This window comes from Acanthopagrus latus, chromosome 17 (assembly GCF_904848185.1).
Source record: "Acanthopagrus latus isolate v.2019 chromosome 17, fAcaLat1.1, whole genome shotgun sequence".
In the NCBI taxonomy this organism is placed as follows: Eukaryota; Metazoa; Chordata; class Actinopteri; order Spariformes; family Sparidae; genus Acanthopagrus; species Acanthopagrus latus.
The window spans coordinates 870,063-893,782 of NC_051055.1; the positions used below are offsets into that span (position 1 = coordinate 870,063).

At 42.0% G+C, this 23,720-nt stretch overlaps 1 protein-coding gene and 1 long non-coding RNA gene across 7 annotated transcripts in view; one reads left to right on the plus strand and one right to left on the minus strand.

Annotated features, from left to right (window-relative positions):
- Positions 1-23,720, plus strand: part of cdk14 (cyclin-dependent kinase 14) — a 281,729-nt gene that overhangs the window by 209,550 nt on the left and 48,459 nt on the right. The gene's annotated exons all lie outside the window — the stretch shown is intronic.
- On the minus strand, positions 10,021-16,041 carry LOC119005348. The gene is made up of 4 exons (XR_005070474.1): positions 15,969-16,041; positions 10,963-11,085; positions 10,677-10,804; positions 10,021-10,216 (listed from the first exon to the last, which is right to left on the minus strand). It is a non-coding gene; the product is annotated as an uncharacterized LOC119005348 (long non-coding RNA).

The window sequence follows — 23,720 nt, forward strand, 5'->3', positions numbered from 1 at the left end:
ATCACTTCATCCGCGGACATTAAGATGAACAACTGGACAGCCGCTGAAATCCAGGAGACGCAGCGTCTCCTCGGTCTCTGTAGCTGTTTGGTTGTGTTAGCTTGTTGTTGTGTCGGCAAGCTAAGGACGGTCGCTACTTTCAAATTAAAAGCCCCCCGCTAAGAACCCAGTTCGAAATGGGGTGCAATGTAAAACTCTTATTTTGAAGACAAATTATATGTCACTGTTCACAGCCTTACTTCTGCTATTCATTTTGAATTGCCGTATTTTTTCAATTGTTGTATTGAGTCAGGTTTGGTATTCATTTTGAATTGAGAGTCTGCATAAGTGCCTATTGGAGACTCAGCCTTATTTTATTTCTGAATTTTGCACCTGTAATGCACCTGGCTACAGGTATGTAGCCAGGTGCATTACAAACATACTAGTTTCCATTCCATTGTCACCCCATTAATGTCTTTTGGGAACTAGTATGTTTGACAAGTGGAATAAACATTAAAGTAGGTATATAGATCTTGTTATGTTGGCAGCCAGGAAATGTATAACTTTAAAATGTAAAGAATCCAAACCCCCAGTAATAGTGCACTGGTGGAATGAACTTTCAAACTACCTCACACTGGACTGAATATATTACAGGAGTAAAGGCAGATCCTCAGACTGTTAAATATTGCAGTCTCATATAGAATTTGCCTTTATGAGTGTTCTGTCAGGTTTTGGTTTAAGGGGAAAACTCAGGATGAAGGATATGGACCCCATCACAGTTAAACAGGAGGCAAGATCAGGGGAAAAACAAAAGCGAGCTTTATTATAAAGCTGAGTACAAAAACCAAAAGCAGACAAAACGAGATGCAAAGTAGCAACCAAAACCTACACAAAGTACAAACCAAAAAGCAAAGTTCAAATCAAAGGCAAAAAGCAAAACTCAAAATCCAAAAACACATACCATGAGGAACATACTGGAAATAGACAGGAGCAGGCACAAAAGCAGGCACAGGAGCAAAACATCTCTGGTTCACCCCAAACAAAGATAAAACCTTACAATAATCTCACAAGTATTCCATAAGTATGTAATTATGTCAGTGCAATTCAGACAAGTCCAATGGATTCATAGACCCAGAAAACATAGGGTTAGACACCAAGATTACATGGCTAGGTCAAATAATGAAGGAGTTAGGATATGTTAAGGGCTTCCTGCCCATCTTGGACACCATCTTGAAAATTACTCCTTTCTAGTGGTCAAACTTTGGTAAACTTTTAGTGTGTTATTAAGGTCACCCAATACTACAAAAAAACAGCCGAGAAACCTTTTGTTAGATTTTCAGGGTTCAGGGTTAGGTGTTTTTTTCATATATGCAGCCTCCTAATAGTAAGATGCACCTTCATAGGCAGCTTCACAACACATGTTCACTGTGTTTTAATGATTAGAGAGGCTGCTTTCAGATATAAAAGTTTCCTTTCCATGCACAAAGTAATGTCACTGTAGCAAATATCATGGCTCATTTAAGCAGCAAAAATAAATCTGGAGCTTTAACAGAACAGTACTGAGGATACTCTCCAGAGGAAATAGCAGTAATGGAGCTCAGGAGATTAAATTCTGTCAGGTCAGTAAACACATGCATTGTCTTACTTGATGTTTCTGCTGCTGGATGGGGTATCCACTATTAATCAGAATAATAGTTCCTATGTCCTGTCCTATCCACCATCTGCACACCACATTACGCACACAGAGACGCACCACAGCTCTCCTTCTCCTCCAGTCATCATCTTTATTAATCACTGTCACTGTCAAACTCCATGGACTGTCAGTAGTTGTGCTCGGTTGCTTGTATCCATGATGCTTCCAGCTGATCAGTGAGAAACGACGTTACCTCCAGAGGGACATGGACTGATTCTGTCCTCTGTTAAGCCCTACGAGCTTTTAAACCCTCTTTAGTGGACACATACTGATCACAACATCACCACTGTGCTCAGTGACAGCAAAATGTCACCGTGTCTCCCCAAGCATGAAGTAGACCATAATCAAATCATGTAAATGAGATACGATAAGAATATAAATGATCACATTATAACGTGAAACTTATCATGTTTGTACAATGAAACTATCACGTTATAATGTGATACTGTTTTTTTCTAGTTTGGCAGCAATATGCTTCAGAAGATTTAAAACTTTATTTTTTTCCTTTTGAAGATACTCAAAAAAAAAAAAACTCAAAAGATGAAAATGTTACTTTATTGTTTTTTGACAATAAAATATAATATACATAAAAATATATTTTAAAACAGGTTAATATTCTTCACATTTGATCATTAGCTGTTCAGTTTATCAGACAGTCATACTGAAACCTCCTAGCCTAAGACTTATCTGCATCCCACCACAGCTTTTCTTTGAACACTGACACCATGAGATCTGTGCCGTCTGCACTGAAGCAGAGAATGCAGTAATAGATGGAGGAATGGCTTTGAGTGGGCGAGGAGTGCATCTCATTCTTTAGTAACAGGGATCTCATTCATCGCTCAGATAAAGCTGCACGATTTGCATGTAATAAGAGTTGCAGAGGCTAGGCATGGGGATAATGGTCAGCCTAATGATGGACTAAAGATTGTGAGGGTCAGCACAGGGCCACAACACAACACTATGGACAAGATTATATCTATAATTACTGACAGGTGCAAGGACCCACAAGGCGCATCTACTCTTCAACTAATAATCTGCAAGTTCCACAAGAGTCCTCAGTGTTGTATCTAGTGGTGTCTCCCCTATAAATCATGGGTAGCTGGGAGCTGAATATTGACTATACCACTGAATATGTTGAATGTGTGTATCCTGATCTGAAGGCTCATGGTGTCTGTGTGTGTGTGTGTGTGTGTGCGTGTGTGTGTGTGTGTGTGTGTGTGTGTGTGTGTGTGTGTGTGTGTGTGTGTGTGTGTGTGTGTGTGTGTGTGCATTTTGAGGGTGGAAGTCACCCCACTGAGAGAGCTGTGTCCTCTCAGCTGCTGCATTTACATTGAAATCAGCCTCTTTGTCCAGGCAAGGCCCAAATCCTTACAGGCTGGGAGAGCTTCACTGATAGCAGCCAAATCCCTGTGCAGACATTCAGATTAAAACACTTACAAATTACACCAACACATGCACCCAGCCATCTATATGGTCCCACAAACATAATTCATGCGCATATTTAAACTGGGTTTTCCTCCAAGTATTATAGTCACAATCAGTTAACAATCTCAGTGTGCAGAATTTGCACAATAATGCTGTATTTAATTTGTTAAAGTTAGCTAATTTTTTGTAAGCAAGTAGGGGAAAAGTATAAAACCAACAGCTACTGAAACAAATTAATTGTTACATAGAATCATAATGTATGCTATCACACCATTGTGTATCAGCTGAGTTGCTGTCTCCATCACACATCTTTGTCACAAGTGTTTGATGACCACGTTTGAGTGATCATTGAAAAAATATATAACATTGGAATTTAATTCATCATAATATCGGTACCAGCATCTGACCCAAAATTCAGAATCAGTCGGCCTCTCCTTTTTGGTACTTGGTAGTACCGGTGGTTAATGTAATTCTGCTCCTTAGGAAAACCATTTAATTTTCACCATTAAAATGCTGCCATGGTTACCTGCACCTTGCTACCAGTTCCAATGTTTGCTTATACTAGTACAAGAAATAGTTAGGCCACAGCAGTCACACCAATTTATGCCAAGCAAGAATGCAGTTCAGCAGGCACAAGTTTTATACTGACATTTACCAAATGGTGGATGTGTCCTAGCTGACAGATTTGATTGGTTCCAAGCCATGTTCTTAACTGTCTTTAACTTTCTTTTTTAAAGTGTATAGACATGAATCATCTAAAATGGATGTGTGGTGCTTCAATATCTCATTATTAACATGTTCACAACTGTTAGGTAGGAAGCCTAATCTAGACTACTTATTGGACCACACCTGAATTTACTAAAAACTGATATTTAGTCTGACACTGATGACGGTATGTTAAGTACATACAGTTTATACTAGCAAAACAATATGGTACATAAACTAAGCACAACAGTACTGTGAGTCAGGTCAGATTACAAGATAACCAATGAAAAAAAAACTGTTTTGCCAATGTTACATATATCCATAAGGCAAATTAACTGCCAGGTTGTACCAAGAAGTGACTATTAGCATGAATTCACTGTAATGCACTGGTTTGTAGTTGAGTGAAATCAGAGGTAAAGGGGCGGGTAAGGGGCAAAGGGTGGGAATAAAGAAGAGATGGAAGCAGAGGCTTGAGGGAGCAGGGCAGGCTTTCTTTTTGTTGAGGCAGCGTTGTATTATTTATAGGAGGTGGTGGAGGCAAGCCGCTTCAGACGGAGCAGAGCAAAGGAGGCAAGCAGCCCCTTTCTCTTTTTTGGGACTATTCCCAGTGGGCAGGCTTTGTGCTGGCTGGATGGCTGCCTTTGAGGAAACCCGGGCAGCTATTGAACTGAGAATGAAGGCCAGGCCTGTGTGTACTGAGACACAGCAAAACTACAGCACTACAATGTCTGTCACAGCTGTGGCCAGAGTGGAAAAGAAAAAGGACAGAAAGAGAGTGACAGAGGATGTGGAAATAGTGGGAGTGTTTGATTTTGGCAGGGAAGGAAGAAAAATAGAGTGTTTTTGTGGTGAGAAAAGAGAAAGGCAGAAAGAGACAGGAGAAGTGGAGTGAAAAACATGGAGGCAGGAGTGGAGAGGAGAAGAAAGAGGGAAAGGGAAAAAGGCAGGTCTTCTTTACAGTACTGTACTGCATTGATCTATGTTTATTCATGATTCTGCATTATTCAAAAGATTAGCTGATGCAACACGGTGCCGAGGGTAGGCAATGGCTCCCCCCATCAATTCACTCAGTGACCACACAGTTCAACTCGGAGTCCCAACAACAAGTGGGAGACAGCTGCCCTCTCTCTGAGCTGCAGCACACTTCACTGCTACTCTAAGCTTGAGTGGATGGAGAATTGGATGCAGTGTGCTCACAGTAAGAATACATAGCAAAGCATAATGCATTGATTCAATCAAGGAGCAAAAAGCTATGTGAAAGAATTCAAACAACAGCTTCGTGCCTCCATCCAAACATCAATTCAGTTGTGTTTTTAAAGGTCCCATATTATGAAAAACACGTTTTCTCTGGTCTCTACATATATATACTGGTCCTCCCTGAGCCTGCCAACTCCCAGAATGAGGAAAGTAAACTATTCCTGCATGGTCTCTACAGCCCACCCACTGGTAAAACGGTGCTCCTACAGGCTGTTCAGATTCAGCTCCTTTCGTTACATAACGAAAGGAGCTGAAAAGAGCTGAACGAAAGGAGTCATTTACATAGGCCAGCCTCCCCTGCGCGGGGATAGGAGCTATCCAAAAGTTGTTCTTCTTCAGGAGCCTCTCCTTCTGGGTCCGATTCTGGGTCAAACTGATACGGTTGAACAAAAAAATCTCTGCAAGCCATAGCATTACATCCACTGTAAACAGTAGCTCATGTTACTGCTAAAGCAAGGGGAATCCTCTCCCTAAGAGTGATGTAAGTAAGCGTTTACAGACGGAGCTCATTAGCATTTAAAGGTGCAGGTACAGAAACAGACTGCTCCGAATAGAGCTCTGTAGAGCGACCTTTAGACAGCTGAGATTCAGGACCATGCATGGGTTTGGGGTAATGCATATCGAATACAAAGTTTTTGGACCACTGACAGCTGTGTCAAATTGATGAAAAACAGTACAATATGCGACCTTTAAGCAAATCTTCAGAGACTTAAACACTTTCATACAGAGCCATACAGAGATACAATATTTTGATATTAGTGTAATGCACTCTGCACTAGCTTGTATTATCCGTCTTTGGTTAGATCATGAAGCTGCAAAAAATCTGTATTTTTATATGAACAATAACACTATGACACTGTGTGATGTAAAAGTGCTCATACTGATGAATCCTCCAGGGATGATCTTTGTGCTCCCCTCAGCTTCATGGAGCATGCTAGCTTGTTTCAGCTCATTTTTTGGGTTTTAGGACAACAACATTTTTTGGTTCACTCTCAACATTACAATCAACCTATTTTCACTGTAAGCCACTGTACACTGCTCAGCACCAAACATCAGGCAGACATTGATGGAGACCAGCTGGAGAACATAGCAGACCAAATTATTACTTGTTAGTTTGCTGATAATATGTGTTTTAAACAATATTATATATCATTATTTATAGATGTTTATGTTTGAGTAAGCTACATAGTTGGATTGTTTAGTTATTTGTTGTTTTTAGAGTGTGTACAGTAATGTTTGTTGTGGTGTACTCTGTGGAGCTTGACGCGGCTGTTCTCCGCTTCAGTCAAAAATAAACATTGTGCGTTTTCTCCACAGAGCAGAGTGGAGAGTTGCTTCTGGTATGCTGCTGAGTGGCCTGGTGGTGCTGGTGGTGAAACTCGAGCATTGTCTACAGCGCCCCATGACACGACGCAGATGTGTCGAGTGAAATCTGCTGATTAGTGTTGGATATATGTGCTTTAGTTAAACAGTAACCGAACTGAAATCTGTTAGAACTCTGACTGATAAAAACAAGCACTCTCATCTGGTTAATATTGGATGGATGTTGGTGTTGCAGTCTAGATATAGTGACATCCACTGGCATCAAACACTGGTCTGCAGAGTTATAGTTACCCATTTAGCAGATATAGCATTAACATGAGGAAACAGCAGTTGTGGCCATCTCAATTATGAGATGAGAAAGAGGAACTGAGCAGTGATGTTGTGTTGACATCTTGGTACATGTTAGCCCACATTACTCACCAACCAGAATCAAGATTTTTCCAAATCAAATCTCCTTTTTAAAATCTGAAATGTTTTTTGCCAAGCTTTGACAAGTGATTGGTTGTTTCTCTGTGCCTGTGCTTGTGGCTGGGCTTCATACAAAGCAGCAGCTCGTCTACAGTTGGGTCTGTGCAGTCAGCCATCACAGGTCAGCAACAGGACACTCTGGCCCTGAAGCAACACTGTGTCACTTTGAAGATAACAAAGCTACACTGTAATGTCCAGAATGCAGAGGTGCCAACTATTTATCTTGACACCTACACGCAAACACACACACTCATACTTGCTTTTGGTATCATCTGAGTGACCATTTTACAGTACATGTCTGTGGGGATAAATACAGGGGACTGTCATAGCTGTGCAGACTTTCTTTCTTGAGTAAAAGCAACATTTGTCACCTACTGTGATTCTGCCTCTGTGTCTGCCCAGTGTATAAAACTCAAAGTCAGCAAGACAGAGAAGAATATTTTTGGCTCTGTAACAGGAAGAAATAGATTTGTCAGAAAGGTTTTCTAGGCAGACAAAGTGATATAAAGTGTATCCCTGCTGTAAGCCAGAGGGGGGAAATAGGAGGTGGAGGAAAGAAGGATAACCGAAGGCATAGCCTTGAGGAATGGAGAGCCTTCAGTCAAATCAGTGAGCTTTAGTCTCCCACCTCGTATGACTTTATATTTTCAGTGCCTGCCAGTAATATGGGCGTTCCTTTCATCTTATCCTCATGGAAATGCATGACGAATGCACTCAGTGTTCGCCAGCTCGACAGAATGAGTTAGAATGTGTTTGCAGTCACTTTCCTCCGTGTTTATCTCCTTTACCACGTACATCCTGCTTTTATGCACATGATGTTTGCGCTGCAGGCTCTCATTATGAAATGTGAAAGTGCACAGAGTAGGAGCAGCAGTTACATGTCATGTTTTTTATATGGAGATATTTTTGTTGTATGAGCACCCTTTAATATTAACTTCTCATAGGCTGCATGGAGTTGAAATTAAAATGTGCTGCTCATCATCTTTACATCTTATCATTCTCTCCTCTCTCTGCTTGTAAATCATCATACTGCATCTCTGTCATTTTCCAGCACTAACTATATTCCCACAGTGCTAAGCAGGATATCATTTTGCCGACATGCGTTTTATTGAAAAAAAAAAAAAAGAAAGAAAAACACATGCAAGGCGACCCGGTAGCTCAGGTGGTAGTGCACAATTCTCATGTAAAGAGAGGCCCTGTTCTTGCTGCAGCAGCTCAGAGCTGGAGACTGACCTGTGGCCCTCTGCAACATGTCATTCCCCCCTTTCTCTCATCCCATTTCCTGTCACCTCTCTGAACTGTCCTGTCAATAAAGTCATAAAAGGCCAAAAGCATACTTCACACAGAAGGTGTTTTGACTGAATATCAGGTAAACCAGTGTAGTATCTTCAGGAACGCTGATCTAATTCGACCTCCATTTTCATCCAACATTCAGAGCCAGTATACCTAAGGGTTTGAAGGTCAGGATGGTGGATGGGCATGTAGTATGGGCATGGGTATAGAGAAGACCAGAGTTTTTAATCTGTCACAGACCTGCAGTTAACCTAATACCTAAAGTGGTGTTCCTTAGATATGTCCAGAATTTTGGTTTAAAATAGGGCTGTCAGTTTAACGCGTTAATTAGATGAATTAATTACACTGCAAATTAACGCATTATACAAATTCACGCAATTAATTCTGAGAATCTGAGTGGCAATTCAATGTGCGAGCACCGAGGAACTTGTCCGGACGTCACTTCCCACCTGCGTCGCTAGTCAAAACAGGATGACAACAGACATGAGCCATTTTTAGACAGAGCACAAAGCCGCCAATTTGCCCGTCCTTTTGGTGGCTCAGTCCGCGGTTTTAGACAGAGGCTGGCAAATTGGGGGTCTGTTGTGGTCCGCCGATTTTCCGCCGCGGAGGGTACACTTATTTCCGGCTTAATTAGATTTTTTTTTTTGAATCGCCTGATAGCCCTAGTTTAAAACATGAAAAATTAACACATTATCAACAGAGTATAATGAAATAACATTGTTGACATTTTGTCCAAGACAACTATGCACTGTGTTGCACAGATGCCTACTGAAATTAGTGTAACCCACACACTAAAAACTGTTTGGTCACCATAGGGTTTAGCCCCCGCGAGTTGTTTGTTTTGAACCTGTTGGCACCTGTACTGACGTCAGGGCTGATCCTCTGCTCGTTAGACTGATGGAAAAGCACTAGAAGGAAGCGCGAGGAGAGAGCCCTATGCACATTTAGCAAGACCGAGACCCCAGGGAAAACTGTTAAAAAGAGAGGAAAAGTGTGTGAGAGTAGGTGCAGCATCGCCGAGCATGTTCGCTTACATTGGCGGATCAGGACAATTGTTGACTTACCTTTGGGACTGCGGTGAGTGAAGGCATTATTAATGTGTAGCTGTCAGCTAGAAAGGCCGTCAGCTGGCGAGACCGTCGGCTAGATAATTGGTCACATTAGTATCATTTAGCATGGCAGAATGTGAATTAAAACCAGGCGGAGTTATCCATGCTGAATATTACACTCTAAAAAATCCTGGTTAAAATCAACCCAACTTGTTTTTTTAACCCAATGCCAGGGTAACTTTTGGACCAACCCAGCAGTAGTTAATTTGACCCAACAAAATGGGTTGTGCATTTTAACCCAACAAGATGGATTACACATTTAATTCAAATGCTGGGTCAAATTAATTTCAACACTGGGTAAATTCTATCATATGGATTGGTTAATTGTTATACTCAAATAATGGGTCAAATTAATTAAAACACAGGGTAAATTCTACCATATGAATTGGTTAAATATTATGCAAATTATATTTTAGATAATATTCCACCCAAATGCTGATTCATATAAACTGCAATGGGATAATTCTACCTCTAAAATGGTGATCATCATGATGTTGTGTTTTACTGTAACAGAATACCCATGTCTCATAAAAACCCTCTAAAATACATCTTATATTTGCTCATGTGAATATTTTACGCAATAAACACTTTTAAACAATGTTAGAATCTTAGAAAAATATTAATTCTATTTTTGGCAGATCGGAGGATTAATGTGCAAAACAATCTTCAACAATTGACAGCAGTGCAAAACTACATGAATAAATGTACTATAAAAAATCCACAGTCTATCCACAGTCAAGTATTGCTGAACGCAAAAACTTAACCGGTTTTGACTTCCATCTCCTTCCATTCCATACTCCCAAACAAGAGCACACTGCATTGGGTACTCGATGTCAAATATGTAGAATACCTTAAAGCAGACGTCAACTGCCTGAAGCAGTGTCTTTGTTCCAGAGCCTCCCCAGCGATGATAACTGATCACTCTTCGACCAGCCGGTCAAATCACGAGTTAAGGGGAGACCTTGAAATTTAAAAGTTTGAGAAACACTGAAGCAAAATCCTGTCGAAAAGCAAAGAGTAAGCAAGATAATGGTGATTGCAGTGGCTGATACAGTGCATGTTCAGAAATCCATCCATCCATCCATCATCTGTACATATTCTATGTACGCCGCTTAATCCTCTGCAGGGTCGCGGGGATGTTCAGAAATACATCTCTGAATTATTCTGTAAGTTGTCAGGCACATTCTTAACCAATTAAACTGGACATGGGTTGGCTGTATTGTACTTGGATCACTGTTTTCATCTACACAAAATGTCTTTGACAAAAATAGCTAATCTACCAGCTCACAACATTTCACATTGCAAAGCGTTGTGAGCTTGCTGATCTGCCATTTTGGCTAACACCCCGACAAGAATATGGATGCTAGGTTCAGGTGATTAGAAGGAATAACATTTCCTATTAGATATGCAGAGGGACTTACAGGCTTATGGTCCATAAATGTCAATTTCGACTCCTCGATGGTGTGCCAGAATACCTTTCAGCCAACTTTGTACACGGTTGGTGGAAGGAGCGTTGGTAGCTGGTTCAGGGCCAGTTCCCCCAAACAATCTGTAGGAGGACAATTTTATAGGTATCAATAGGTAGAATGGCATATCTGGGATTTGGTCATTTAGTTGCGAAATAAAAGACCTGCTGAAATTTACATTTGCATAGTCAATATACAATATAATGTAATGTATGTAATGTACAATATACGTTTGTATTACCAGGTGTTAATCCATCGAGCGAAGAGTTCAGTTTCCCTTCCCATCTCGCCAGGTACAGAATCTTTTTGGCCTAAAACGGCAGCCAGGTTTCGAAGAGTTTTGGTGCAGCCTCTCCATGTAAGACTTAAATAAATTGAGGAAAACAAATTAAATGTGGCAGTTAACATGCAGATAAATCAGAATCAGAAATACTTTAATTAGTTTTGTTACACACCCCATACAAATGACATATATACAAGCAAGCTATTATATATATATATATATATATATATATATATATATATATATATATATATATATATATAAATGAACGAATATACAATTTAAATAGTGTGCAGAAAGTGCAAACAAAACCCAATTGTTATCTGCGACCTTCAGCCCACTGCCCAAGCATGTGACAGCGAAGAAGATCGCACTGGCCACAACCGACTCGTAGAACATCCTCAGCATTGTCCGGCAGATGTTAAATGACCTTAGCCTCCTTAGGAAAAAGAGTCTGCTTTGGCCTTTTTTATAGACCACCTCTGTGTTTCTAATCCAGTCCAACTTATTATTAAAGTAAGGTACTCCTCAACAGTGTCCACAGGGACCCCATGGATGGAAACAGGGGTCACTGGTGTTTCCGCCCTCCTCAGATCCACCGTGAGATCCTTTGTTTTTGTCACGTTGAGTTGTAGGTGATTCAGTTCACACCAAGTGACAAAGTTACCCACAAAAGTCCTGTATTCATTCTCATCACCCTTCTCGATGCAGCCAACTATTGCTGAGTCATCAGAAAACTTCTGAAGTCAGATGTGTATAGGATGAAGAGGAAGGGAGAGAGGACAGTTGCCTGGGGGGCCCCAGTGTTGCTGACCACCCTGTCAGACACACAGTTCTGTAGGTGTACGTACTGTGGTCTGCCCATCAGGTAATCTACAATCCAGGACACAATGGGGGCCTGGATGGATAGTGTTAAAAGCACTGGAGAATTCAAAGAACATGACTCTCACAGTGCTCGCCAGCTTCTCCAGATGAGTATAGACTCTGTTCCGCAGGTAGGTGATGCCGTCCTCAACTCCCAGGCGGGGCTGGTAGGCGAACTGTAGTGGATCAGTGAAGGGCCTGACCATAGGCCTTAACTGTTCCAAGACAAGCCTCTCCAGGGTCTTCATGATGTGGGATGTCAGGGCCACCGGTCTATAGTCCTGAGGGCCGCTGGGACGCAGCGTCTTTGGCACAGGAACAAGGCAGGATGTCTTCCACAGCACAGGGACCCTCTGTAGGTGCAGGCTCAGGTTGAAAACTTGACTCAGTACTCCACACAGCTGGGGGGCACAGGCTTTAAGCACCCATTGTCAGCGCTGACTGAACATGTAAAGTCTGAGGAGGTGGGCCGTTGCACGTCTGAGCCATTGGGTTCTCTGATTGGCGGTGTGCTAGTGAATCAGCGTGGTGTGTGGGAGGGGCGGAATACTGACTTTGCAGTCCTGGCACGAGACTAGTTGTTATATCCATTCAGGACGAATTAATTTGCCTTCGTTTGGTAATGCCTCGCTGCATGTTTAGTATGCAGCTGTTTTTATCTGAAATAGTTAAGTTTCGTTTTGATCGAAAGTAACGAGAGTTGCGTGCATAAGCCTCTTGTTTACAACTCACAACACAAGCACCACCCTCTTATTGCATCTCGCGTAAGCGCAGAACGTACACGCTACAGTGGAGTAGGCAGCACGTCGAAGCGGTGTGTTTCAGTGCAACTTTTCTGCCGAACGGGTCAGACAAGAGGCAACGGAGTGGTTGGAGAGTGGTCGGATAAGCCAGTTGGATGCCTGGGCGGTGCGTGGGGGCCTTAAGGAGGAGGAGGAGTAGGGGGAGGTAAAGTGGCATTTGTTGTTGGGTAGCCAGCACCAGAGTCTTGTGGGAGAGGGGCTGCAGTATCAAACCTATTGAAATAAAGGTTCAGTTCATTGGCCCGGTCCACACAGCCCTCCAACACCATGCCACCAGTGTTCTAGAACCCGGTGATGGTTCTCATGTCACTCCACACATCCCTCATGTTGTTTTGCTTAAGTTTATTCTCCAGCTTTTTCCTGTAATTGTCTTTAGCCTCCCTGATGTGAAGTTTGAGTACCCCCTCCACTCTCCTCACCTCATCATGGTTGCCCTCTCTGAATGCTCTTTTCTTTTCATTAAGGATGGCCTTAATGTCCTTAGTGATCCAAGGTTTATTATTAGCGTAAAAGGCAACAGTCCAAGCAGGGACATTGCAGTCCACACAAGTTTATGTAGTCTGTGATGCACTCTGTGAGTCCATCAATGTCCTCCCAGTGGGGCTCAGAGAGTGCAGGCCAGTCAGTTACTTCAAAGCAGGCCTGCAGTGCCTCAAGAGCCTCCTCTGACCACCTCCTCACAGTCCTTGTGGTCATAGGCTTCCTCTTCACTAGAGACACATAGCAGGGTTTGAGGTGAACCAGGTTGTGATCTGACCTGCCCAGAGGGGGGAGAGAAGAGGAGATGAATGCATCCTTAATGTTAGCATACATAAGGTCCAGGGTCCTCTCCTCTCTGGTAGGACAGCTCACGTATTGTTTAAATGTCAGCAGAACTGTATCAGTGGTGAAGTGGTTGAAGTCTCCCGACATGATGATGAGGGCACTGGGGTGTTTGGTTCGAAGCTTGGAGATGCTGGTGTGTATGGTGCTGTAGGCAGACATTGGGTTTGCAGTGGGAGAGATGTACAGGACAACAATGACCTGCCAACTTGTACGCATTTTGACCCTTAAGTACACTTATACGAATTGTTGCTCTCCTGGTACGCATTTTGTTGCATTTCGCAGTTCGCCCATTTCAGTTTCTATGCAAGTTCAGATCTATGAAGTTTCTTCTGCTGCTGAGCCAAAACAATCTGCGTGTAAGTGGAGTGAAAAGCTTTTGGCTAATCAGAGCGCTGCATTTTAACACCCTTGCCTACCTGCCTGTCCTACCAAATGCTCCACGCGGTTAATCTAATGCAGTGCATCAAGCAAAGCCAGGCTGGCCGGATAACTGATCCCTCTTTGGCCGTTTGCTGTCACTGCCGATGCAAACAGCATTGAAAAGGTAAAATTAAGACGTTGAGGTTACCCGACGGTGTTGTTAACCACTCGTCAATGTTACCGTTCATCAATGTTGTGTGTGTGTTGCAAACAGCAGGCTAACCATCATTTCCCCTGAATCCATTACTGCTGCACACACAACTGTAGGCTTGCGTGCCATGGCGGCGGAACTGCCTCCAAGAAAGTTTCGGAAACCTCAAAGATTTCTTGACAAATATTGGAGAGATGGCCTTGCGTCCACATGTCCAGGCTGCCCCATCATGCGTTCTGCACCATGTGCAAGACACACATTGACATCAGTCACCAAGAGGCAACTGTTAACGAGCACAGTCCCACACACACTAATGCTCCCCGGTCTCCAAAATATATTGATATTAAAAATAAACGGATGATAAGAAAAAATGTTCATAGCGTCAATAAGCTACCCTTTCACACCTGCTATAATTCCCATTAGTGGGGGGGCAGTTAGAAAAGTGGTCAGATGTCTAGACATCTAGAGGGATTTAGGCAGACTAGGTGCTGATTAACATAAGATAAATAGAGTAATTACAAAACAGGATTTAGGTTACAGTTGGGCTATTTTTTTTTTTTTTTATCTTTAATCCTTATTGAATTTATAAACACTAAAAATGACTATGACATCATAAGAGGGAGTCCAGCTGTGACAAGCTATTGTAGCTCTTGTTAATGATGCACAGCATAGGCCTATTGTCTGGGCCAATGTAATGGAAACTGACACAAATGGCATTTAATGCAATCCCCTTTTAAAAGCCTATCTGAAATGATCTGACCCATGTTATTTATTAGTCAATAATTGTGTCTCTGCCAGGCTTAAATCTTGTGCTTTTGTAGTAGTTGCTTTAGGCCTATTTAAAGTTGGTGCTTTGAGAGTAAATTATTATTTAGCTACTTCATTTCCCTTCAGCAATCAGAAGAAGGCTATGTGTTAACCTGATCTGACTCACATCTTTAACACAGAAGAACTTAGGCCTATTTATTAGCTCACTCCCCTTCCTATTAGTTAGACTAATCAAAATGTATGTAGTTTTCCTAGATGCATGAAAGCAGTGTGTGTGTGTGTGTGTGTGTGTGTGTGTGTGTGTGTGTGTGTGTGTGTGTGTGTGAAACAACAGTCAGACCAGATAAATGTAAACTCTTTTCTTTCTGACTGAAAAACTTGTCCACCTCTTTTGACAATACAATACAATCTATTGTTAGGTATGTCAGTGTTTGGTGGGTGGTGGCGCGCCGGGGGGCTACACCCGGGCTACAGAGCTGTTCTTTAACTGTGATGTTACCAGGATCTGCTATTCACTAGAACGGCAAGCCCCCCGCCTTTCCGTTTACCGCTCTCGGTACAATCCCGGTCGGCCCGGACGGTGTGGAAACCATCCACAGAGACGTTCTGGTCTGAAATGTCCCTGTGCAGCCATTTCTCAGTAAAACACATCAGACTGCATTCCCGGTACTCCGTGTGGCTTTGCGTTAGCACCGTTAGCTTGTCCATTGTGTTGCATTTCCCATAACTACAGAGGGGAGACACGGCTTAAATCTTCTCTCCATAAGCCTTGACCCTCCTCTCATCCCCCGACGTTGCTTCCCTCCCCTGCATCCCCGGTGTGTTTTTCTCCAGAGTTCAGGTGGTATGTCAGCTGGTCTGGCCACAATGCCGGCCGGCATAAGTGCGATCAGCTGTTCTCCGGAGTAAACAAAAACAGCGTGTCCGGGTGGAAGCAGCATTTTATAAAAAACAATATGAAAAAGCGCAAAAACGCAATAAAAACAACCTCGTTAGAGAGGGCAGGACTTCACAGAGTTACAGTGAAGAAAAATAACAAATGAAAAGAGCACACATACACAAGTATGTGTGTGCATAACAATAAGGATTGTAATTAATAATGAATCCTCAACATATACTCCTTCCTAACTTACCATGCCTGGAGTCGATGTGGGAACTCTTGGCAGGTCTCCTGGATGTCCCACTTGTTTCCCCTGATCATCTTGGCCCTGTTTGATTGAATACTTTATTAGCTGTTGCAGAAAGTACAGCAGTACAAATGTACAAGAATGTTAAAAGGATTACACAAACAGCCCTGAGGGCAATTGTAGAAAGGTGCTCTTTTATGGAATTTTTTTTGGCTGGTTGGGGGGTAGGTGTTCCACATTTTGGTAGCATTCATTCCAAGTTTGTGCTGATTTTTTAATTATTCTATTTGTGTAATGGAGCTCCCTCCCTGTTGTGCCCGTTTCTCACTCTTTTGAAGTAGTTTGACAGTTACATGGGCACTGGTCCCTTGAGTATCTTGAAAAGCAGGCCAATGGCAAGTTAATGTACTCTGTCCTCTACCCTGGGCCAGCCCACCCTAGCATAATGAGCAGGTGTTAGGTCATAGGTGTGGGGTCTAAGAGTAGTTCAATTAGTTTGTCTGGAGTTTATATTTTAATGACTTTGAGGTGCTAGAGTACCATGAGGCGCGTGCATAGGAAAAATGGCATGGAGTGCTGCAGCTATTGTCCTCAGTGCATTCCTACTGACCTGTACACTGCTGTATCCAGCATGTATAGCTCCACCTTGCTGAGGTGCTGTGAATTCGGTCTCAGCCATTCTTGAAACTGTATGGCTCTTTCTTCCGATATGGTATAGTCTATAAAAAAATACACATAAGCATATCACCAATCACTAAATTATCCAAATATTGCTTCAACAAATGATTCAGTTCCAACAATTATCTGGTATGCGTGTCCTACGGGGCACCGTCTTCATTGCTTTGTGGCGGTCTCTGCTGCATGCTCCGTGATCTGCTCTGTGATCTCAGCCTCTTTCTGCTGTTCCGAAGCCTCTCTTCGAGGAACCCAGTGGCTGTATTGCTGCTCCTTCCTGGGGTGTCAAAAAACGAAAGTCTCTGGTGAATGGCAATTAAGCACATTTTGTCTTTGACAGTGTGGCCACAGGATGTGGCTGAGCCATCTAGAACAGCACAGACCCAGTCCAGTGCACAGGTGCTGGGAGATGAGGTAGCGTATCCACTATCCAACTGACAATTTTAGCATCACTTCCTCTATAAAATGTTAATTACTCACAATGCCACTGCTTGATTTGTTCTTCAAGCAGGGAAAGGCCTGAATTAAAGCTGTAGCCAGGGACTTTTTGGTCTCAGAGGTAGAACTGTAAACAAAAACAAAAAAATATTACGAACAGAGTCAACCTAGATTTAAAGTATTGACACAACATGTGTAGTGTAAAGTAAAGTAAAACTTTCTTGAACGTGTTTTGGTACATGTGTTGTTCATGTTTTGTTGGTGATCTGTCATTAAAGAATCATGAAACATTTGATCATATGACAACTGTATTTGCATTTCACCTCAGACAAGACAGAACACTGCTTTCAAGTCAATAATTTCTACTTTTCTACTAATTACAAACCCTTAAATAGCCTACACTCGACTAGAATTGATAAAAAAGGTAAAATGATGTTCTTTCTAGCAAATATAGGTAAATGTCAGACTTGAAATGTGATGTCCTCTCTTATCCTTTCCCCTGAAAGAAGATTGATAGAGGATTCATACATCATTTCAAAATAACATTCAAGCAAAATAATAGGGGAAAACACTATTTTTAAATACCTGTCTCCTAGCTTCTCCACGAGATGAGACAGCAAAATACGGACTAGGCAACGTCTCTGCTTAATGGTTATCACATTCTCCTCATCAAGACTCTCCAGGATCACCTTGCCTTGTGAGAATCTGCCTACCTACTATACACACTCCTGATGTCAGTAAGCTAACTTTCTAAAAAAAAGTCTATAGCGCAGTGAAATGTATAAACAGTCCTCACGCTCACTGAGTGACTTGACTGCATGCAGGGGATGGTGGTCAAGCAGCTCTCTCACATGAACAGCTTCCAAAACTTGAGTGGGAATCACACTGTATGCAAAAAAAATGCCCATCAAACCATTTTGTTTCCCCACTTCTGTACAACAAGTTTCATTGTTGATGTGTGTGATGTTTAGTCAGGTATTAAAATGGACTTTATAAGACCAAACTGGGGCTCCCCATCTGGGTCATAAGACAGGAATACAGTCATGCCTCCAAAAAAGTGGGGGTCTGATTTGGATACCAGTTTATACATTTCTCCATGCTTTTAATCATATTCCCTGCTACTTAAAAGCAACACATTATAAGGAACATGGCTACTAGGGGTGGAACAGTTCATCAAAAAAAATCCATCCCGTTCGGTATGCTTGTGACGGTTCGGGGCGCGTGTGTACCATTCGGTTCATAGGCACGTGCAACTTCTTTCTCTCATTTACTAAGGAGGCGAAGCGTGTGCACTCCAGAGCAGCAGGTGGCGGTACTGAGCTGGGTGCCAACTGCCAGTAAACCAGAAGAAGAGCTACGAGTCGGCTGTGTTTCTGGCATCATGGCCGCAGGCTAGCTTGCGAGCTTTGATGCTGGAAAAACAGCCGACTCGTCATAGCACTAGCTCGCGAGTCAGAGCAGGAGAGTGCAAACAGCTGGCTACGTTCTGAATGAGTAGCAGATGAGCGAGTGAAGTCTCTAGGTTAGACTTCCTCCAACCACATACCTGTCAGTGTACAACAGAAGCCATTCTTCCACTTCTGAAATAACATAATGTTACAAAATGTTCTGCAGGTAGCCAGAGGCTACTGTAGGGTTGGTGTATAAATGTAGCATAATAAAATTAAATTAGGTCGATCGATTTTTGCAAAATAAAATAATTTATATGTAAATATTATATATAAATATTAAGTAGAATATTAAGTTATTTGGGAACTTTATCCATTTACACCATTCCTAACTCAGTACTCTATTATTTATTTGTTTTATTTAGTTTGATTTTATTTTAGTATCTCTTTTATTTTTCCAATCATGTATGTAATGTTTTATTGCATTGTGTTTTTTACTACGTTATTGGTTAACAGACAATGGGCTAGGACTGAGTTTCCATGGTGATTAGGCAATACTGACTCAATTTACTCAAGTGACTCGCACAACCCAGTTTAGTTTAGTGAGTGACTCATAATGACTTGAATCCTTAAAAGGAACCATATTTATCGGCTCTATTCCAGGGCCACTGAAAGTTTCCTGACTGTGACTGCCCATTACATTACATTAGTGACAGTGAATAACTATTTGTACTTAGCATTTGTTAAAGATAACTTTCTTTGCCAAATAAATGAAAAGCATGTTGGAACTAGCACTATCACCTCTCCTGCAGTGCCAGAATCTACCTACTTTTAACTTAAGACTGTCACAATGATGTAGCAAATGTCAGAGTGCCTCATTCTTTCAGTTTTAATCTGACTATACATGACATAATTGATTTTCCTAACAATCATTGTATACCGAACCAAACCAAAACCCGTGACCACAAAACCGTGATAGGAACCGAACCGTGGATTTTGTGAACCGTTCCACCCCTAATGGCTACCATTATTTTCTTTATTATATATTTTTTATGGAAACAGAATCTGTTTCAGAAGTCACTGGGTCACATGACATGGAAGCTATTGAGAAAAAAAAATAATTTCTGCATATTAATATTCATATAAAATAGATGCACTAAAGTAGGCTACAAAAAAAGAGCTGGGTCTCATTCATCCAGTTTACTAATACAATCTGCTGCTGGTTTGGAGTCAATGGGTCACATGAGATGGAAGATATTGGAAAAAATGCAATTATCATGTATTAATATATCTATGCTAAGTAATTTAATGATGGTCCCTAAATGAGTTTCCAGCGGTTCAGTGCGAGACTCTGGGAGGTGTGCTAACCAGCCTCCTGCTGCTAACACTGGGAGAACCTCAGTAAAGATCTGAGCCGGCGCACATTGTGTCCCAGCCCGGAACACATGACACATTAACTGTAATTATGAGCCCTAGACCGATTTAACGCTGGAGCCAAGAGACCACATCCCGCCACAACGGCACTTCAGCCAGGTGGTGGTACCAAAACTCTACCAGGAAGTAAGAGCTCATGTGGTTGAGGTTCTCCGGAGGGCTGATACTGTGTCTATCACAACTGACGGGTGGACATCTAGAGCCACGCAAAGTTATATCACCATAACTGCTCATGTGATCAATGCTAGTCACATACTGGGGCTAACATAGCTGAAGTGCTAAAGGAGGCGGTGGCGGAATGGCGGCTGGAAAGGCAACAACAAGGTATCGCTGTAGTCACCGACAATGCAAGAAACATGGATGTAGCAGTGAGGGAAGCCGGGCTGGCATCGCACATCAAGTGTTTCGCCCACATTTTAAATTTAGCTACCCAGGCTGGCTTGAGTGTGCCACGCGTTGCACGCTTGCTGGGTTGGATCCGGCGGATTATGAACTTCTTCCACAGGAGCCCGACAGCCACTGCTGTCAAAAACTAAGCAAAAACTACTGCTCGGCCCGGACATCAATGAGCATAAGCTAATTGTGGACTTTACCACGCGCTGGAATAGCAACCTGGACTTGTTGGAACAATATCTCAACCTTCAACCAGCTGTGGCTGCTGCTCTGCTTAGCCCAGAAGTCTGTCATAACGCCTGTGAAATCGACACACTGGACAACTTGGACATCATGAAACTCCTCAACCCTTTGAAGACAGTCACCACCATGCTAACTGATGAACAAAACCCAACAATGTCTCTAAATGCGCCCTTAAAGGACACGATTGAGCAGAGCGTGTTGCCTGTGGAGGAGGACTCCACCATGGTGAGCATGATGAGGAAAGCTATCTTCAACAATTTATCAGACAGATACACTGGGCCTGGGGACAACCATCTGTTGGAATGCACTGCGTTAGACCCCAGATTCTGCTCTCTACCTCATCTTACCAAAGATCAGTGCCAGGATGTGTTCCAGAGGGTGAAGGAGAAAGCTGTGCAGATGCACAACCAGGTGCTTATTTTACTTTCAGTTACTAATAGTAGTACTAGTGTTGCTTTTACGTTAAGGCCAGGTCTGTTTTTCATACTTACTTTCATACTGATCTTTGTCCTTGTTGTTGTCTCATTTTTCCTGTGTTTTTTCCTTGTCTCTTTCCCCTTTCTGCTTCTTTTCCTTTTTTCCCTTTTTGATCTGTTTTAGTGATTTTGTATTGGAGGGGAGGATTTTATATAAGCCCTTTGGGATTGTTTTCCTCTCCTGCACAACGATTTGCAAAAAAAGCAAAAAAATAACCTGTTTGGTGCCGACCTGTATACGGAACATATAAGGAGTAGCTAACGTTCGTAATATTCAAAGAACGTTACAGATGTTGTTTTAGTTTCGTATCTGTTTCCTGAATATATCCATATGAGTGTGAATGTAAATGAGACATTAACGTATAGCACTTTTTAGAAGCAGCTTTATAAAGTTCACTCCATTGACTCTTATCAGTTCACGGGGCAGAGCTGCCGCGACGTATCGCAGCCGCGGGCCAGCCCGCTCAGTGAAGCATCTTTGCCGGTGACTATGAACCTAGTTAGTTGCCGCCTCATCAACACGTGCTGAACAATAAATCTAACACAGAAAGAGACTGAATCAGCGTGAACGTGAATCACGTTCGCGCTGTCACTGAATCAGCGTGAATGTGAATCACGTTCGCAAACTTATGTGACTTTTACTGTGCAGTAAAGCGCTAATTTTAGCAGTACGGTTAATGAATGTGAATCATCTCCTCTGCCCTGGGTGAGTGACACAGCACCATTTTCAGTACAGTTCCTGAACGAGAATCACGTCCGCAGCGCCAGTTCTCTGCCTGCAGTAGGTTCGTGAATCATGAACAAATCACAGTGCAAACGAGAATCACAGTTCTCTGAGTGAGTCGCGGCAGTTGCACTCCCGGCTGGCATGATTGCGGCTAAGCTCAACTGAACTGAGAAAGGAACGAATCAGTCCATGAAGTGATCCCGTTCACTTTGTTCACTGAAAAGATCCGTTCGTTCGAACGACACGTTCGTGACCAACACAACAGTAGCGGCCAGAGAAACTGAGCGACTGTAGTGAGACGTTTGTGCAAAACCACGGAAAAACTGCAGAAAAGGTGTGGGTGTTGAACCGTCTCATAACCGTATCAAGCTCATAAAAGAATTTGGGTCGCACATAAATTGACAGGGTTGTCCGGAAACAGGAACCAAACAACATTTTTTTTAGGCCTCATTATAAAGTTTCAGGGCTATTTCACCAGTAGTTGCTTTGCTAAATTGTATGTATTCTAGCAAGGCAACTACTGGGCTGGCGAGCAAACCAGCAGGATAATTAACCCGCTAGCTGCCAGCTGCCAGGCTAGCGAACCAGCGAGCTAGCTGGCTAACTCAATAAACATGGCCATAAGCCCACGGGCATAATGGACATTTCATTAATTCATTTGGTAAATGGCTAAAACCAAACAGATGAACTGCATTCATGTGTGCAATATAAAGATACTACTTTAATATGTAACACAAGACAGACATAGTGAATTAGATATGTAGAGTGCACAAACCTTCAACTTGGCTCGCCACGACGAGGATGATCCATCGGGTTGCCACTTGTCAGAAGTCGATGTGATGACGTGTGACATGTTGACGTTCAAAGCATAAACTTCTCAGGTGCTGGGTCAACTGATGTTTCTTGGGTTGATGGATTTTAACCATAGGCTGTATATAACCCAACTGTATTTAACCCAATGCATGGGTTGCACAAAAATAACCCAAATAATAACCCAAAACCTATATAATAATCCAAAATGGGTTACACATTTCATAACGCAGTAGTTGGGTTGATGAAATAACCCAGCATTTTTTAGTGTGAATTTTGTATTGCTATATTGTGTTTAAGTTCATCATTTTGCGTGAAAGCACTGTTAAAAATGTGTAAAGGTTAAAAGGTTAAAAACATGTGACTGTATTATTGAAAAGTGTGGATGTGAGGAAATCCATGTCTAAATACTGTTTAAAGTCTGATAAATATATTTTTAAGAACACTGTTAAAAAATTAAAAACTCGTGGGGAGATGATTTCTATAAGTTAAGTGGAAAAATCTTGATTGATTGAATCTGATATTATCTCATTTATGATGATGTCATTTTTTATTGAAGATGATAAAGTTATTTGATTTGTTGTTCTGCACAGTATGTGTAGGCTGGTTTTTGGTGACCCCGTATCAGCTGAGAAAAGTTTGAGATTGATGGCGAGCCAGGCCCACCAGAAGAACTCTGAGGATTTCTGTTAGTAGCCTGGCCAGCTACTGCAGGGTTCTCACAGACAGATCATCTTGGTGATTCAAGCTGGGAAATGTATTCCACTGGCCACATTTCACAATTGTTTAGCTTTCAGTGTAATTAATAAACAAAATGAACTCAAAAATGCATTTTTTTGAAAACCTATTTTCTAACTTAACAGAAAACTAAAACCTGACACCATCTTTAGTTTCTCTCTTTTCCCATACTAAAACAAATTTAACTGCCTTGTTAACTCATCACAGAACACACTTTGACATAAATTAAATAAAACAGTCTTTGTTGCACTCATCTCATCACAGAGCAGAAATCCAGATCAGAACTGCTGTAAATCACCTCTGTACTGTCTCCCCTGTCTTCAAGTACCTGGTCATACTATAGGTGCCATGCACAGATATTGTATTAGAGAGTCATTATCATACCTTAACTGACAGTAAAGAAAATGTCCAATATCAGTGTTTTGGTCCAATGACA